The sequence below is a fragment of the Rutilus rutilus genome, assembly GCF_951802725.1.
Source record: "Rutilus rutilus genome assembly, chromosome: 9".
Taxonomy (NCBI): Eukaryota; Metazoa; Chordata; class Actinopteri; order Cypriniformes; family Leuciscidae; genus Rutilus; species Rutilus rutilus.
Window position 1 is genome coordinate 15521332 of NC_140223.1, and position 17205 is coordinate 15538536.

A 17205-nucleotide genomic window follows, 5' to 3' on the forward strand; every position below is an offset into this window, starting at 1 on the left:
CTAAACACATTCATAACAATAGGCCAATGGTAAATGGACGTGCTAATTTTGTCTGTTTGAGTTTGGTAGATGTGATACAGACTTCAACCTCTCTGAGTTTTTCGACTGAAGAAGAGCAGACACTTCACTTCAAACAGCAGTGACCAACTTGTTCTGTTGGAGAATGGGGGTAATGAAGCACTAGATCTGTACAGCTCATTCACATTTATTCGTACAAGTCTCTGTTCTATGTGTGACAGTTTGTGAGTTTAGGGCAATATTCTGTACACCAGTGCAGTGCTTATATGTTGTAATAGTCATACCTAATGAAAGCACTTGTATTAGTAAAAGAAAAGAATGCAATTAAACAATGAGTTAAGGGACATTTTATTCCAGGAAAACGGAAGAATTATATACAATAAAGCACAGCATAAAAATGAACATAAAATAATGTCAACAAGAACAAAACTGATGAACTGGTAGAGACTGAAAAAAAGAAAGAAGAGAACTATATCTTCTAGAAAATATTATATATGCAAGACCAATATAGTCACATCCTCACCTCCACTCCTGGTGGTGTTTTAGTTTTTTTTAAACCAAGGATGAAGCAAATACAGTAATTGATAAAACATGTATCCTTTTTAAATTAAGTAAATTATCCAGGTTTGCAATCTTGCTTACAAGAAAACAGTTCCCAAAACTGTTGAGATGCTGAAGAGGGGCGGATCAAATCAACTCAATGTCATTATCCACAACCAAACTATTTTGAAGGCCACCCCTCGACTAGGCCAGATATTTAAGAACCCAGAAACCCTAAAATCAAATTACATGAATGAGAGAGAACCACCATAATCAAATTTTAGCTGGGTGTCCACGCTGATATCACAAAGTGCCAACATCCCCTGAATTCCAAATGATGCTCCCCTTTTGGGCCACTTATACTTTCTAATATGAAGCAAGCTTTTCTTCGTGAATCTACAGGCTGAGACGTCACTGAGGACTTTAACTCTGAGTACAGAGTCTTCGTCACAATCTCAACCCGCTGATCTGTTGAAGGATTTCCCCATTTATCACACAGCTGCATGACCAATGTTGTGTCAAAGCCATGGCCATTCATGACTGGAAAGGTTTATCTGGCTTCTCCAGCAGAATTATCTTTGCCGGATGCCCCGCAGTAACTTCAGTTCGCACAAATTCCTTCACGTCCTGATACTTGAAGCAAAAACTCTTTTGGGCCAAGAGATCCGGCCATGAACCGGACAACGCATACGGACAATTTTCCAATACTGGCCACGACCTTGCTTGGCACCAAAGTCCTTAATAGCCAGCCCTGTCCAGGTCTGCTCAGACAGGCACTTAATTATGGCCTCATCTGGCTCCGTGGCGAGGTTGGAAGCTGGTTTCCATAACCGTTAAATCTCCTCTGGCTTTGGGTAGTTGGACTTCCACCCCTCCTGCCCAATCAGCCTTGACAAATTTGCGGTCGAAGGCATGTGGACTTGTGCTGAAAAAAAAAAAAAAAAAAAAAAAAAAAAACTGTGTGTTGCTGTGTTAAAGGTTTAGAAAAATTACCTTAAGCATTGGTAAACGCTTGTTGGCTACTGTTTAAAGAAAAAATAAAAACACACCTGCAGTGTCAAGTTAAAATGAGCGACAATGCTGTATTGGTGGATTCGGAGACTTACACAGAAGATATTCCTGTCTCTGGGCGTACTGCGCGGCACGCCACTTGTCATAGAACGTGCGGTCTTCAGGAAACCCGGATTCGACGTGCTGCTTTATCGATGGTGGCTGGCCATCCAGTGAAACATGAAATCTGGCCACAAACAAAGAAGTCTTTCTGGCCATTTGGCTGACTCGAGCTGCCTCCGGCTGGAACCAACTCAGCTAACGATTGGTCGTCGTCTAAAGAATTGCTTTATAGGTGAGGAACAAGAGGTTTATAAATCTGCGAAATTTTTTGAAAAACTGGCTACTCTGATGTACAAATTGTTTGTGACGTGTTAGGTCCTTGTTGCATGAAGAGACTTACACAGACAAGGAGTCCAGCAGCACAGCTGCGTCAACAACATCCTGTGGTCCGACCAGACGAGCGCCACGGTCCAGGTACAACTGCACAGTCTCCCGTTGGGGCTCTGATAGCTTTTGCGCAGCAATAATAACAGCCCTGCGCACGTCCTGGCTAGTGAAGTGGGGCAGTTTGTGCCTGCAGAGACAAAATTTAACATGAAGGGTGACCTGTGAAATGACTATGACCAGTGTTTCCCACACATAGACTAATTAGTGGCGGTGCGCCACAGAATCAACACCGGCCGCCACATATTGCGTTTCGTTATATAAAAAAAAAAATTACGCTATTTAAAACACGCAGCGTAGTCATTCAGCTGCATTTCCTTTTCCTGCTCTCCCTCCGTCTCTGTCACTCACGCGTCTCTCTCACAAGCGATTTTTTTTTGTCTCGCCAAGACCTTATTTGATCGGTGAGTGATGTAGATCAGTGGTTCCCAATTCCAGTCCTCGTGACCCACTGCTCTGCACATTTTGTAGGTGTCTCTTATCTGACACACTCAGTTCAGTTCATGGAGTCTCTCCTAATGAGCTGATGATCTGGTTCAGGTGTGTTAAATAAGGGAGACATACAAAATGTGCAGAGCAGTGGGTCACGAGGACTGGAATTGGGAACCACTGATGTAGATGACTGATAGGGCGCATATTACTTAAAGAACGAGCAGAGAGAGAGAGAGGCCCGGTCGTGCACGCGCACGCACCCTCACCCTCACCGTCTTCAAACTGTCTTGCTCTCTCTCGCATATTAAAGGGATAGTTCGCCCAAAAATGATATTTAACCCATGATTTACTCACCCTCAAGCCGTTCGAGATGTATATGTCAATCTTTTTTCAGACGAACACATTTTCAGTTATTTTAGAAAATGTCTTAGATCTTTCAGTGGTAATAGTGTGAAGCTATGGGGTCCACCTCCTTCAAGTCCCAAAATGTGCATGCATCCTTCACAAAAGTAATCCATCCGGCTCCAGGGGGATAAACGAAGGCCTTCTGAGCAGTGTTGCCAACTTAGCGCCTTTGTCGCTATTTTTAGCGACTTTTCAGACCCCTTTAGCGACATTTTTTCAAAAAAGCGACTAGCGACAAATCTAGCTACTTTTTGGACAAACCTCAGTAACCTCCAAATGTTGCCATCACAGTCCTGCGAGCGCGAGGTTTGCGTTCTTCTTGCCGTTACACACCTCACTCTGCGTCTACCCTGTTCAGTGAATGGCTGAGAGAGGAGCAGCAGCACGGCAGCTGACAGACGTGAATGAGCAGTGTTGTTTCCACGGACTTATCACTTATCTTTTGTTTTATATTTAAAGAATTTAGTTTGACCATTTTATTTTATTACTTGTGCTTATCACTTGTAATACTCACTATCACAGTGCTTTAGTAGTTCACCCAGTTCCCGAACTGTCTCAATTCAGATAATTTTACACATATAAAAAATAGTCATTCAACAGCTACCCGTTCTATTGTCTGACAAAAAAAATATAGTAAATGAGATACATTTTTATTAGATATTCGGCTATATTATATTATATTATAGTATGTTATATTAAAATACAGTATGTGAGCATGATTTTAACGATAAAAAACATTAGGCAAGCAGAACGCAAGTACGCCGCGATGACGTCATGAATATGCTAATTGACGTATGACGTCATCTAACGACATTTAGCGACTTTTAGGGGAGGCGTTAGCTACTTTCCTTTGAAAATAGTTGGCAACACTGCTTCTGAGGGTAATCCATGCGGTTTTGTCGTAAAAATATACATATTTAAAACTTTATAAACGAAAATAACTGGCTTCCGGTGGCGGTCGACGCGCGTTCATGGAGATGGAAGCGTCGTGACGTAGAACGAACGTAGAGTTTTGTTTTGCTCTGCTCTCTGGCTGCGCTGTCACGCTCGTTCTACGTCACGACGCTTCCTACGCTACGTCCTACGTCATACGCCAGCATCCATCTCCATGAACGCGCGTCGACCGCTACTGGAAGCCAGTTATTTTCGTTTATAAAGTTTAAAATATGTATATTTTTTATATTATATTATTACCCTCAGAAGGCCTTCGTTTATCCCCCTGGAGCTGGATGGATTACTTTTGTGAAGGGTGCATGCACATTTTGGGACTTGAAGGAGCTGGACCCCATAGCTTCACACTATAACCACTGAAAGATCTAAGACATTTTCTAAAAGAACTGAAAATGTGTTCGTCTGAAAAAAGATTGACATATGCATCTCGAACGGCTTGAGGGTGAGTAAATCATGGCTTAAATAACATTTTTGGGCGAACTATACCTTTAATCAAAATCAATTGAGAATTGACACGATGGTAAAAGATCGGAAGACCGAAGTTTCACATGAAGCATTCGGGTATTTTTCTTTTCCTGAATTACTGCTGGGTGTTGTGCAAAATAAAAAAAAATAAAAAATAAAAAAATTACATTGCCTTATCTTCTCTGAAAAGCGTTCCGCCCATTCAGCTGACATGAAAAACACTTTCAATAAACAAAACAAAACCTAACCAATGATGAAATGTTTTCGGTGTTGACAAATCTTGTGCGATGTCCTAACTGCCGGGATAATCACATAATGCGTACAAGTCCGTTAACGACACGTCCGATTCTCGAACTAATGACTCCTTTGAACCGATTCAACCAAAACAATCTTTTAGTTTAGACTGTTTGCGGTAAATGCAGTTGGGTTGTCGAGGTCAAAACTCTAAATAAGCTGTGAATCAAATAAACTTACTATAATGTTGTCATTTTTTTACTCTTACACTGAATTTTTGGATTTTGTGAAGGTGTGAATCATTTTTGATTAATATTTAATATAATAAAGTTCTGTGTAACAGATTATTAACGGAGATTATTAATTATTATTATGAACTTACCATCAAGGACTCCACAGCTATCGGGCGCTGCATGTGGGCAAAAACCAGTGTAGCGTCGCAGTAGTACCTATACATGGTACTTTCTCTGTGCCCGAGTTATCTGCCCTTTGCCAGATCACGACCCATCCTTTGTACCTCTAGCTTTGTACCACCACTTTTAAAATTGTTTGACAATCTTTGACTGCAGCAATCCCATAAAGGAAGAACCTGTTAGGACTAAACAAAAAACAAGACCGGTGTAAGGGATCTGCTGGAGGCAAGTGTAGATAAGAACCTAAGTGCAGTTTATTTATAAACATAAGATCAAATATAAAACCATGACACTTACCGTACAGTGAAACAAAACTTGACAAAGACATGTGACAAACATGAGGGCTTAAATACACACAAGACAAGGGACACCTGTAAACAATGAATCAATGACAAATCAGACAAGGGAACACATGGCAGGATCCCAACACCAGACAAAGAGCTGACAGACACTGAAGGCTTAAGTTGTGTCGAGCTGATGAGGGTGATTGATTGATTGATTGATTGATTGATTGATTACATGTGTGGATGACTGCAGAGTGTGTGCAGGTGAGAGCCAAGAGCATTTCTTCTTCTTCTTCTTCTTCTTCTTCTTCTGGTGTTTAATGGCAGATTGGCAGACCAACATAAACGGTGCATTCCCGCCACCTACTGATCTGGAGTGTGGAGTATACTAAAAAAAAAAAAAAAAAAAAAATTCTATTTATTATTCCTGTTTTATTTAGATGTTTAAATATTAATTCATGAATTCTTGATTGTCTTGACCCATTTCCTAACAATACTTTTATTGAAATTGTATCAACTTCCATCCATCGTAACTCTTGAATGAACTGTTGTCTTTCCCTTTCATATGCAGCACATTCTAAAAGAATATGCTGCACTGTTTCTAAATCCCCGCAATTATCTTATTAAAGTATCAATTATCAATTAAAGTTTCCTGTATCATGCTTCCCTATTTTATAAAGAATATAATTAAATGCAGTGTGACCAATTCTTAACCTTGTAATAATTACGTCTTTTTTCCCATTTCCATATCTTTTCCTCTCATTTCCAAACCGTACCTGAATTTGATAAAGATGTCTTCCTTTAGAGTCACTGTTCCATATCTTTTGCCATCTTTTACTAATTTCAATTGCTATCAATCTCTTGATTTCTGATTTACTTAGTGATACATTAATTTCTATTTGTGGATGATTTAATGCTTTCTTTGCCAACTGGTCTACCTCCTCATTACCATCCACACCCACATGTGCTGGCACCCAGAGGAAGAATACCAATACCCCTAACTGCCTTGCTCTAAAAAGAGCATTTCTTGGCATTGTGACGTTATCATCTCAGCATAAAAGGTTGGTTTCATTGTCATCTTCTGGTTGGTAACATCCACACTAGATTCACCATGCTTGCTGTTCTTAATTAGTATTTTTGTCTTGTTTCCAGTACAAATATCTAAATATTCTTAAATCAAGATGCATTTACTAGATGAGTAAAATTGTATAAGATATAACACTGCAAAAAATGCTTTTCTTAGTATTTTTGTCTGGTTTCCATTCCAAATATCAAAAAATTCTTAAATCAAGATGCACTTACTAGATAAGTTAAATTAGATGCAATTATTATGTCTTGTTTTCCGGGGCAATCGATCAAAATAGAGGTATATAAAATATAAATAAAGGAAATAAAGAAAATAGAGTTTTTGCTCTCTGTCCATGGGGTAAGAAAAATAATCTTAAATTCAAACAGAAACAAGATTATTTTTCTTACCCCATAGACAGATCATTTTGCTTCTTTTAAGAGAAAAACTCACTTCATTTTAATTTATTTCCCCAGAAAAAAGGACATAATATCTTATGGCATTTTACTACTTTAGTAAATTCATCATGCTTTAAGATTTATTTTTATTTTTTATATTTGGACTGGAAACCAGACAAAAATTAAGTAAGAAAAGCATTTTTGCAGTGTATGTCTTTGTTAACAAATCACTTCAATTCTGATTTACTTATCCCAGAAAAAACAGGACACAACATAATTATGACATCTAGTGAATGCATCCTGATTTAAGAATTGTTAGATATTTGGACAGGAAAACAAGACAAGGATACTGAGTAAGAATAGCACTTTCTTTTTTTCAGTGTGGCACACGGTTTACTGCACTTATACTTTTGAGTCAGACCAGACGGGACTACATGGGTCGAAGACGGAGCTTCAGCATCGGTCTCCGGGGGCTGATTCACTGACCATGTTGGCCTGGGAGCATCTGTGGGGAATGAGGTTGCAGATTGTAGTCCCAGTTTCTGCCGTAGCGGACCCAATCCCTGCTCGAGGCCTTTGCGCTCTGCACCTCGGCTGCTCTCTCCTCTGGCGTGCTGCTCTTCACGCACACCCTGGCCAGGGTTGCACTCCTGCGGCTCGTGGCACCGCAAGCAGTGGACAAGATGACGATCAGGAGTCCTTGGAGACAAATAGACATGATGTGAAAGAAATTATTTAAATGATTTGAAAGAATACATGATTTGAAGAAATGTGATTCAATAAAATAAAATTTTTATTGAAAAAATTTCAAGGGAAATTGTTGTGCAATTGTGCAAAATACTATATAAATATATAAAATAATATAAATATATACAAAGTACTATATAGTAGGAAAGTAGGCATATTCGAATGCACTATAAGTACACGTATGTCAGAATCTCGCGATAATTAGTACGTCACCCAGCTAATTCTCTTTTTTTTTATTTTTTTTTTATTGCATAACACATTTGATACAATTTGCCGAAAAAAGAAATTGATCTTGTAATACAAAAATCATTTAGATACAGTTCAGTTTTTTAAATACACATCAGCCAATAGAGAATTAAGACAAATATCATACAAGTAACAAATAATCTGTATAAAAATTATAAACAACATAAAAGTACACAGCCAGAGTATCAGACAGTAAATATCAGTTAAATTAATTATAAAGTTAACTTCGATAAGTATTGCATACATTTTGATGCTGATTTACCATCTAATCAAGAGATACAGTCTATATAATTTTTCAAGTCAAGTTTAAAAACATTGAAAAGAGGTTTGTTCTTCATAAATTTTCCAAGCAAAATTAATAAGTTGACTATATATTGTACAGAGGAGTTTGAGTCAGAAAAGTAAAAGATGATGTCAAAATTAGATAAATGTATGTTTGAGTCAAGGTGTCCATTAATGAAACACTATATCTTTCCACAGAGAAGAGCTATGTGAACAGCTATAGAATAAATGGTCTAACGTTTCTGTTTCCAGAGAGCAGATGATGCATTTTTCGTCTACGGTAGGGATACATTTCGAAATAATCTTGTTACAGGGGTAATAATGGTGAAGAATTTTAAATGATATTTCTTTTACTTTGTTTGTAATTAAAAATGTATGTGGGTTACTCCATGCTCTATTCCAATTAATATTTTCATACAAGGGGGACCATTTGTACCTGGAGGCAGGGATAGATTTTGCACATAAATGGTTTTTTATTACTTTGCTGTTGACTTTTCTGTCTAGAAAAGATAGACCATTTATTGAGGACACTGCTGGAGAAAGATATATTAGTTTGATCCAAATCTGTCTCATCTCTAAGTAGGGTGATAGCTCTGGTTACAATATAAAATTCTTTTCTTGGCGGATGGAAATTAAATTTATGTGTGAAGTCGTCATAAGTTAAAATTTGATTTGAGTTATTTAATAATTGGGATACCAGTATAATATCATGTTTTTTTAAAACCAGTTTTCTATAAAGAGAGTCTTGTTTCTATATATGATATAGAAATATTGTTCATGTTGTTCCAGATAAAACATTTGTGAGGGGAGAAATTGTGTTTGTACAAAAGTGACCAACAAGTTAGAGCCTGTTTATGGAAGTTTGATGGAGTATGGGCACTGAAGTAAGAATGTGATTTTACCAAGTTTTTCAAAGATAAAGTTTGGCACAATGTTCCACAGACTGTTTGGATTTTTCAAAAATTGATTTTTAATATCTCATTTGAAAAGTGATTAGTCAATTACCGATAAACCCCCATCCTCAATTTTATTAGTTAAGATGTTTTCCCTGATTTTATGGGGTTTCTTCCTCCATATAAAGTTATATAATAGTTTGTCTAGATTGGCACATTGTAACTTAGGTATTTCTATTGATGTAAATAAATATGCTGCTGCTTTAGAAAGAAGAACCCTGCCATGCATAGATATATCTCTTGCAAGCCAAGAGTCAAACTTTTTATTAATAGAGTCGTGTAGTAATGAGATATTACTCTCTGTCATCAACTTGTGATTGTGACTGATTTTTATTCCAAGATAAGTTACTAAATTATTTATATTTATGCCACATCTTTGACCCAAATGCTTATTTTTAAGAGAAAACAGCTCACATTTTGAGCTTTCAGAAAATTGGTTTACAACATTTAGTGCAACTCCTATTTGGGATTCATTTTTTAGAAACAAGGTTGTGTCATCCGCCAGCTGTGAGATTTGTATTTCTCTTTCATTTAATGTAATTCCTTTGAATGAACTCTTGTGAATTAAATCACAGAGAATTTGAGCCACAATCAACAATAGAAGAGGCGAGGTGGGGCAGCCTTGGCGGATACCTTTGTTAATGTAAAATCTGGGTTAAGTTCCATTAGCCAATTTAACACAACTGTTTCCTCCCATGTACAGAGTTTTTACAGCATTAATACAATTCTTACCAAAATTAAAAAAGTTCAAGTGTCAAAAATAAATTTGTGGCTTACCGTGTCAAAGGCTTTTTGAAAGTCTAAGAATAAAATAAGGTGTTCATCATCTAGAAAGTCTTTGTATTCAATCAGATCCAAAACTAAGCGAATGTTATTGGCTATGTGACGATCTTTCATGAAACCAGATTGGCATTCATCAATTAAAGTGTGTAGTTTACTGTAGATTTAAGACGTTTTGCTAAGATAGAGCTATATAGTCATTATTTAGCAATGCAATGGGACGCCAATTTTCAATTAATAGAGAGTTTTTGTAATAAGTGTTATGACAGCTTGCCTCAGAGAAGGAGGAAGCTCCCCTCTGTCAAGAGATTCTTTGAAGACAGCCAGAAGAAGTTTACCTAGTGACTCAGAGAAACATTTATACATCTCAGAGGTCAGGCCATCACAGCCTGGTGATTTATTGTTCTTTAATTGAGTTATTCCCCAAATAATCTCCTCAAGAGTTATGTCCTGGCATGTCCTGCATCCACACAGTTAGGTGAGTTAATCAAGCTAAAGATTTCCTTTGGATCTTTGAGATTACAGTTTTTCTCGATTGCTTAAACACATTTCTTGAAACTATGCCTCATATTCTCAAAACAGTAAACACAAATCCATAACGTCTCACCCAGTTCCCCAAACATCCTATTTTCAGGTCAAAATGAAGCTCTACACTCAAAACCATTCACTCTTGCTGAAAAACCAAACTTTGCCCTCACACTGGACACACAAGCCCTCAAAATCACACACACTACAACATAGTCTAACACACTGGTGCAATAAATTCAAAACAACATTTCCAAAACTGGTAAGTTATGTTGATTGTGGTTCCCCCCTCACAAAACTTTTCACATGATGAACACAAAAGACACAACCAATGGATACATTGGCACATTTTTATTCAATCATGTACTACACAGTACAACACACACACTCTCTCCTTTTTTTTACAGTATTTACTTACTTACAGTAAGATGTGTGTGACCATCATATGACAGTAAAAGAGCACACACAAAACCTTATTCTAATATGGAATTGTTTTTGGAATGGTAAAGAGTGTTAGTAGGTGACAGGAGGGCCTCGATCCACTCAAGGAGACAATATGATGAACACGTCTAAGAATGTTCCACGTATGGTTGAAATTCCATAATTTGCCTAGAAACATTCTGGGAGTCAAGACTATAAAGGATGAAGGATGCCCTCCCACTGTCACACTCTGCAGACACTCTGTGTGACTGTACGACTGCTGACCTTTTCTTGCAAGAAAATAAACCTCATCAAAGACTATTGGAAATGTTTGTCTTTTATTCAGTGATAGAATTTTGTTTGCCACCACTCCTCCCTGAAGGTTCTCGAGGTGACGGTAAAGCGACTCAAATTTGGCCTTCCTCGTAGCCCAGCCTCCCTCATAGTCATACCATTGACAAAGACATGGGCAACTAGAGTGGCTTGAATTTCATCTGAGACTGCTTGTCTTCTTGCCCTTCCTCCTTCTCCTCCTTATCCCTCCTCGATCTCTTCCTTCATGTCTTTCTGGATCCATTGTTCCAAAACTCAACAAACTGATTTGGGCCCCTTTATCTATCTATTGAAGGATCTGATTGATGTGTGTTAAATTTTGACTCTTAGTGTTTCCACTTGGGTAATTGTGTGCTAACTGAGCTGAAGCTGTGCTGACTTGAGTGAACAATATTGAATGCTAGTGCTTAATAAATGACAACATGGTCTAGGCAATGAGAAATGAAGGGATTTGTGTGTAGAGTTTTGCAGTGACAGTTCAACAAATTTGACTCATGTGTCAAAACAGGGAATAGTGTTTATAGTTTAGGGAAATGGGTGTGCTTTTTGATAAATGGCATTATGGTTTTGAAATTTTAGTTCAAAAGCCTGGTTATAGTGTTTAAGCAATCGAGAAAAACTGTAATATCTCTTGTTCTCTAATATCTTATATAGTTCTCGCTAATCTTTTCCCCAATGTCAAGGTTTCTTATAGAATTGATTTAATTTCTTCTTTTTTCCATGTTAAAGAAATATCTACTGTTTTTCTCATCCCGTTCCATCCAATTCCTACGTGACCTTATAAAAGCTCCTTTTGCTTTGTTCTCATATAAAATATCTAGTTGGTTTTGTAAGTCTAATAAGGCATTATTATCTTCTTGGCTCAAATGCTCTTTTTCAGTAAGTTTGTTAACATTGTTGATTAGCGTGTAAGTTACATTTTTCTTTTTATGTGTCAATATCTTGCCATAACCCGAGCAGACGCCTCTAATTTTATATTTCCCACGATGTCCCAAAATGAATCCCTTTTCTAGCAGCCTCCCACTGTTCTGAGGAGTTCTATTTTCATTTTTAGCTCTTCATGAGTTAGCCAGTTAGCAGGAGACCTACACAATATAAAACTCAAAACTACGTTTTTTGAACACCTTCTTTCAAGAGCAAGTGGTTTGCGAATCCTGCATTGAACTCCGAGATTTTGGCTTATATTAGTTATGGCAACGGCTTATGACTCGTTTGAAAAACGATTCATTTAATTGACTCAGAGTCGACTCTTACTTTTGAAAGACAATAACTTTATATACGGTGAACTTTCAGATTTAAAACTTTGCAGGGTTTTTTCATTCACTTAGAGCTATGTTACACACATAGGTGCCCTTTAAGTAGCACTTAAAGCACAGCTGCGTCGTTTGTTACTGACGCGTGGACCTCCCCTTTAAATGACACAACACTTCCTTAAACACCCTGGCATTGCTTGCACTAAGCTCTGTTAGAATGTAATGAAGAAATTCTGAATTTCTCAGCCACATGTAAGGGTGCGTTTAAAGGGGTGATGAACTGAGAAATCAAATTTTCCTTGAGCTTTTAAGAGGTCATCATACTATAAGAATATTCTGTAGGTTTCAGAACTGAAAACTGCCTTGTTAGTCCAATAAAAGCTTCTATTGACACCAGGCAAAGCGAACGACAGGTTTTTCAAAGTGGGGATCTATGACGTCAAAGGGTATAAAACACCGCCTCGGCAGCCTACTTTGTTTAGCCCTGCCCATCGATTCGCGCTGTTTACAGTTTAGGACCCACGGACCAGATGTTTGAAGAAGACCCGCAGTCAAAATTATAATAAATTGAAGAAAAGTTTTACTTAAGATAGTTTGCAGTTTCATCAGCAGAAGTCAGCTTCAAGACTCACACAGGAGTTCGTTGGCCGCCCCGTTTACAGTTACAAAGATCACAGCAGTTATACCCTACACCAAGGTCTAAGCTACGCCATTGCTTACAGGTTGAATGATTCTCATTGGCTAAGAAATAGATAAACATAGTAATTTTCCACACATATACAGATAGACTGAAGCATAACTGCACTGATTATGCAGCTGACACTCGTACCCTGAAGTTAGGCACGTCGTGACCTTCCAGGCATTCTGGGTGCCAGCATGTCCAGAACAACAACTCAGTCAATCTCCAATAATGCCAGTGGTTCCTTAACCTGTAACCAAGAAGACTAACACACACAGCTTCTCCAAGGTTGGATATGGCTAACTATAAACAGGAGAGTACTCTCAAAACATCAAGATAATGTGTTCTTTCTCTCAAGGAGAACTACACTTTAGTATAACTGGAAAGTAAGGCTTTAACAAAGAAATGGTCTATTGGCTTCAATGACCCCAATATGTTTTAACACGTTGATGACCTTTCTCAAACACAAAACAAGTCCCTATTTCATTTCTGGAAGCCGGAATAAATAAGCAAGCACTGTTACTGCATTCAGATATCAAATACAGACATTAAAGAATATACAGTAATCACTATAACAAAGTAAAATCTCCAGAGAAGTCATTCAACTCATGTGATATTTAGAGGGAAAAATATTGATTAATACCTTGATTATAATCACTCATTACTTATACATTGAAGCAGCAGTGGATTCCAATAATATGCAAAACTGTTATCCAATCATAGCAGTGGGCGTTTACTAGTGATGTAGTACTCGAGTCCGGTCTCGAGACCGATTTCTGCTTTCTCGGACTCGTCTCGGACTTGTTCCTTCAAAGACTCGGTCTTGACTCGGACTCGGCATAGGCGGTCTCGTCCCCATCCATCACTAATCCACTAGAAAATTTTAATTTGCTCTGCATGTCCTAACTATGATTAAAAAAGTCAGGGTGGGCTTAACATGTTGATGACAGAGCAGCACTGTTGAAGCAGTTTAGAAAAATAGGCAGAAGATGATGCATGTGGTGGGGATTTTTTTAATGATAGTAAAAGCATAGTCCATATTAAGACGTTAAGACTGCTCCTCTAAACAATTCCCAATCTAGCTTAGTCTGTAGGCCTAACTGTTGATTATTAACTGGGGTGATATTAAATCATGAATATGAAAACTGACATGTTTTTATGGTCTTGGTCTCGACTCCTAAAGACTCGGTCTCGACTCGGACTTGCTTCCTCAAAGACTCGGTCTCGACTCGGACTTGCTTCCTCAAAGACTCGGTCTCGACTCGGACTTGCTTCCTCAAAGACTCGGTCTTGACTCGGACTCAACTGAATTTGAAAACCAACGGACTCGGTCTCGACTCGGACTTGCTTCCTCAAAGACTCGGTCTCGACTCTGACTTGCTTCCTCAAAGACTCGGTCTTGACTCGGACTCGACTGAATTTGAAAACCAACGGACTCGGTCTCGACTCGGACTCGACCCTTCAAAGACTCGGTCTTGACTCGGACTCGGCATAGGCGGTCTCGTCCCCATCACTAGCGTTTACTTCCAAGTATTCAATGCGGCACGCCCATAAAAAACATTTCAGGAGCTAGGCTCAAAACCAGGGTAGAAAATAGCCTTAGTCATTTTGATGTTTTTGAATGTAAAAACCAAGCGAACGTCATAAGTTGACCTCAGACAACAATATAAAAAAATGTAAAAAGCCAGTTCATGACCCCTTTAAATCCGACTAAAGGGATTAATAGAGCATGTACTGATCTAGTGTAAAACGAAATATTGTCACATTTTACTGTACCAATATTTTTTGATTGACCATTACAGTTTTAAATGGGACAATACATACAGAGCCGCCTATTGCCTATTAAGTTCAGGATATCTTTAGTCTGAAAAGTTACTAATTGGCTTACCTAAAAATAAGTAGCCAAGTTCTATTTTTTCTTAACAATGTATAATTATGACCGCCGCTAGCGTAGCTAGCGAAAGCGGTCATATAGGGATTCAATTCAATTCAAATTTATTTGTATAGCGCTTTTCACAATACATATTGTTTCAAAGCAGCTTTACAGAAAGTGCATTTCAGAAATGTACATAGAGAAATACAGTTAGTTAATCATGTATTGATTTAGGGCATAAACATCGCCCGCGTCGAGTCGTCTCAACTGTAGTATAAAATGTAAGTATTATGTGAATGCCTGGCTGAAGAGATGCGTCTTTAATCTAGTTTTAAACTGGGACAGCGAGTCTGAGCCTCGAACAATATCAGGAAGGCCATTCCACAGTTTAGGAGCTAAATGTGAAAAAGCTCTCCCTCCTGTAGTGGACTTAGATATCCTAGGAATGACCAGAAGCCTTGAATTTAGTGATCTTAAAGAGCGCGATGGATTGTAGGGCGATAGAAGTTCCGTTAAATACACGGGAGCTAAACCATTTAGGGCTTTATAGGTCAGTAGCAATACTTTGTAATTGATACGGAACTTTATAGGTAACCAATGTAGAGACGACAGAATTGGTGTTATATGATCGTATTTTCTTGATCTAGTAAGAACTCTAGCGGCGGCATTTTGGACTAACTGTAGCTTGTTTATTGAGGATGCAGGACAACCGGCTAATAAAGCATTACAGTAATCTAGTCTCGAGGTCATGAATGCATGAACTAACTTTTCTGCATCAGAAACAGATAGCATGTTACGTAGCTTAGCAATGTTTCTAAGGTGGAAAAAGGCTGTTCTTGTAACATATGAAATATGATTTTCAAAAGACAAGTTGCGGTCTAATATAACACCCAGGTCTTTTACTGTAGAGGATAAAGTAACAGGACACCCTTCTAAATTAAAGTTGTATTGTGTGTGGATTGTCAAAGGTTTTTTTTTTTTTTTTCAATCTACTGAATTTTCCGTCAACGATACCAGGGACACCGAAACACCGGGGAACATGAAATTTGGTGGCCATGTAGCCCCACTAGACTTTTACGGAAAAATTTCGCTTGGTCCCCGGGGGCCACTCTCGAACCCCCATACACACACATACAAATCCACATGCACAGACACACACACACAAACACACATGCGCACACACAAACACACACACATACACACACACACAGACAGACATGCACATACTACTACTTTTTTTAGGTATATACATAAACACGCAATACAGCCAAATTGCTCCACGTCATTTATTTTTGTGGAAAGCCAGTGCAGGCCTGAGCGGCGGTCATGTTTTGTACCGCCATGCGGTACATCTAGTTAAATACTAGTCACTATTAGATTAATTACTAGTATCTAATAAGCAGTTTCTAATGAATAAATACTGGTATGTTTAAAATGGTAGCCTACACTAAAGTCAAGCCAAGTCACCTTTATTTATATAGCCTAGCGCTTTATAAAATACAGATAATTTCAAAGCATATTTACAGTGATAACAAGAAAATTATTCAATGATGCAAAAAGAGTTCATTTCAGCTGTACAGCAGCTCTAAAAGAAAATAATGTCATCGATCAGATGAAGCCAGCTCAGTGCTGCTTCAGGTCTATTGTAAAGAAAGATCATCATTTATTAAATTAGTTAATTTCATTCTACCTAATGGAATGGATATAGCTAAAAAATAAGTAGGCCTTGCATGAAAATATATACTAATACATTTTAAGGATTAAATGTTAAAACAGCTTGCTATAAAACGTGATTTATTTAGATTAACTTGTATAGTAAAGCATACTATAAAGAAAGGTAACAAGGAAAAAACTAAAATGATGATTTAGACCTCCAGTGTTATTTTTAAGGTCATTAGAGGAAACAATTTCACATGCTCATGTCGCGGTTGTTGCAAGCGGATCTTTAATAGCTTATGCAATAGGCAAGGTATACACATACAAACACCTGCTGTTGTGGCTGGGGCACAATCCTCATTTTAGTCAAATAACAATGTTTACTTTGTTAACTTTGATGTGAAAGCAAAGTGATTGTTTAAAATCAAGGAATTATTTTTGTGCTTATAAGGATGTATGCTAGGCCTAAACTAAATCATTTATTTATCGGAAACTGTCGTTGGACCGATTGTGCAGGCCTTATAAAGTGATTGGAATTAAATCCATCCCATGTTCGATGAGAAGTGGAAATAGACAGAAAAGGCTTTTGCATCAAGAGACTTTTTGGATTCATACACTTAAAGCAACTAAAAGCAACTGATTTCTTATATTTTTTTGTAATGATTTATATCGTGTTGATGTATACGTTTATATTCAAATTGTGATGTGCGTATATGTGTAGTTTATATATATATAATGTATGTATATACAGTATA

General features: G+C 37.8%; 2 long non-coding RNA genes across 2 annotated transcripts; one reads left to right on the forward strand and one right to left on the reverse strand.

Moving 5' to 3' along the window:
• Positions 1–344: 344 nt before the first annotated feature.
• On the reverse strand, positions 345–6451 carry LOC311297261. The gene is made up of 4 exons (XR_014628790.1): positions 4925–6451; positions 2012–2185; positions 1665–1895; positions 345–1483 (listed from the first exon to the last, which is right to left on the reverse strand). It is a non-coding gene; the product is annotated as an uncharacterized lncRNA (long non-coding RNA).
• On the forward strand, positions 1769–7502 carry LOC311297260. The gene is made up of 4 exons (XR_014628789.1): positions 1769–1903; positions 1987–2085; positions 6218–6300; positions 7084–7502. It is a non-coding gene; the product is annotated as an uncharacterized lncRNA (long non-coding RNA).
• The last annotated feature ends 9703 nt before the right edge of the window (positions 7503–17205 follow it).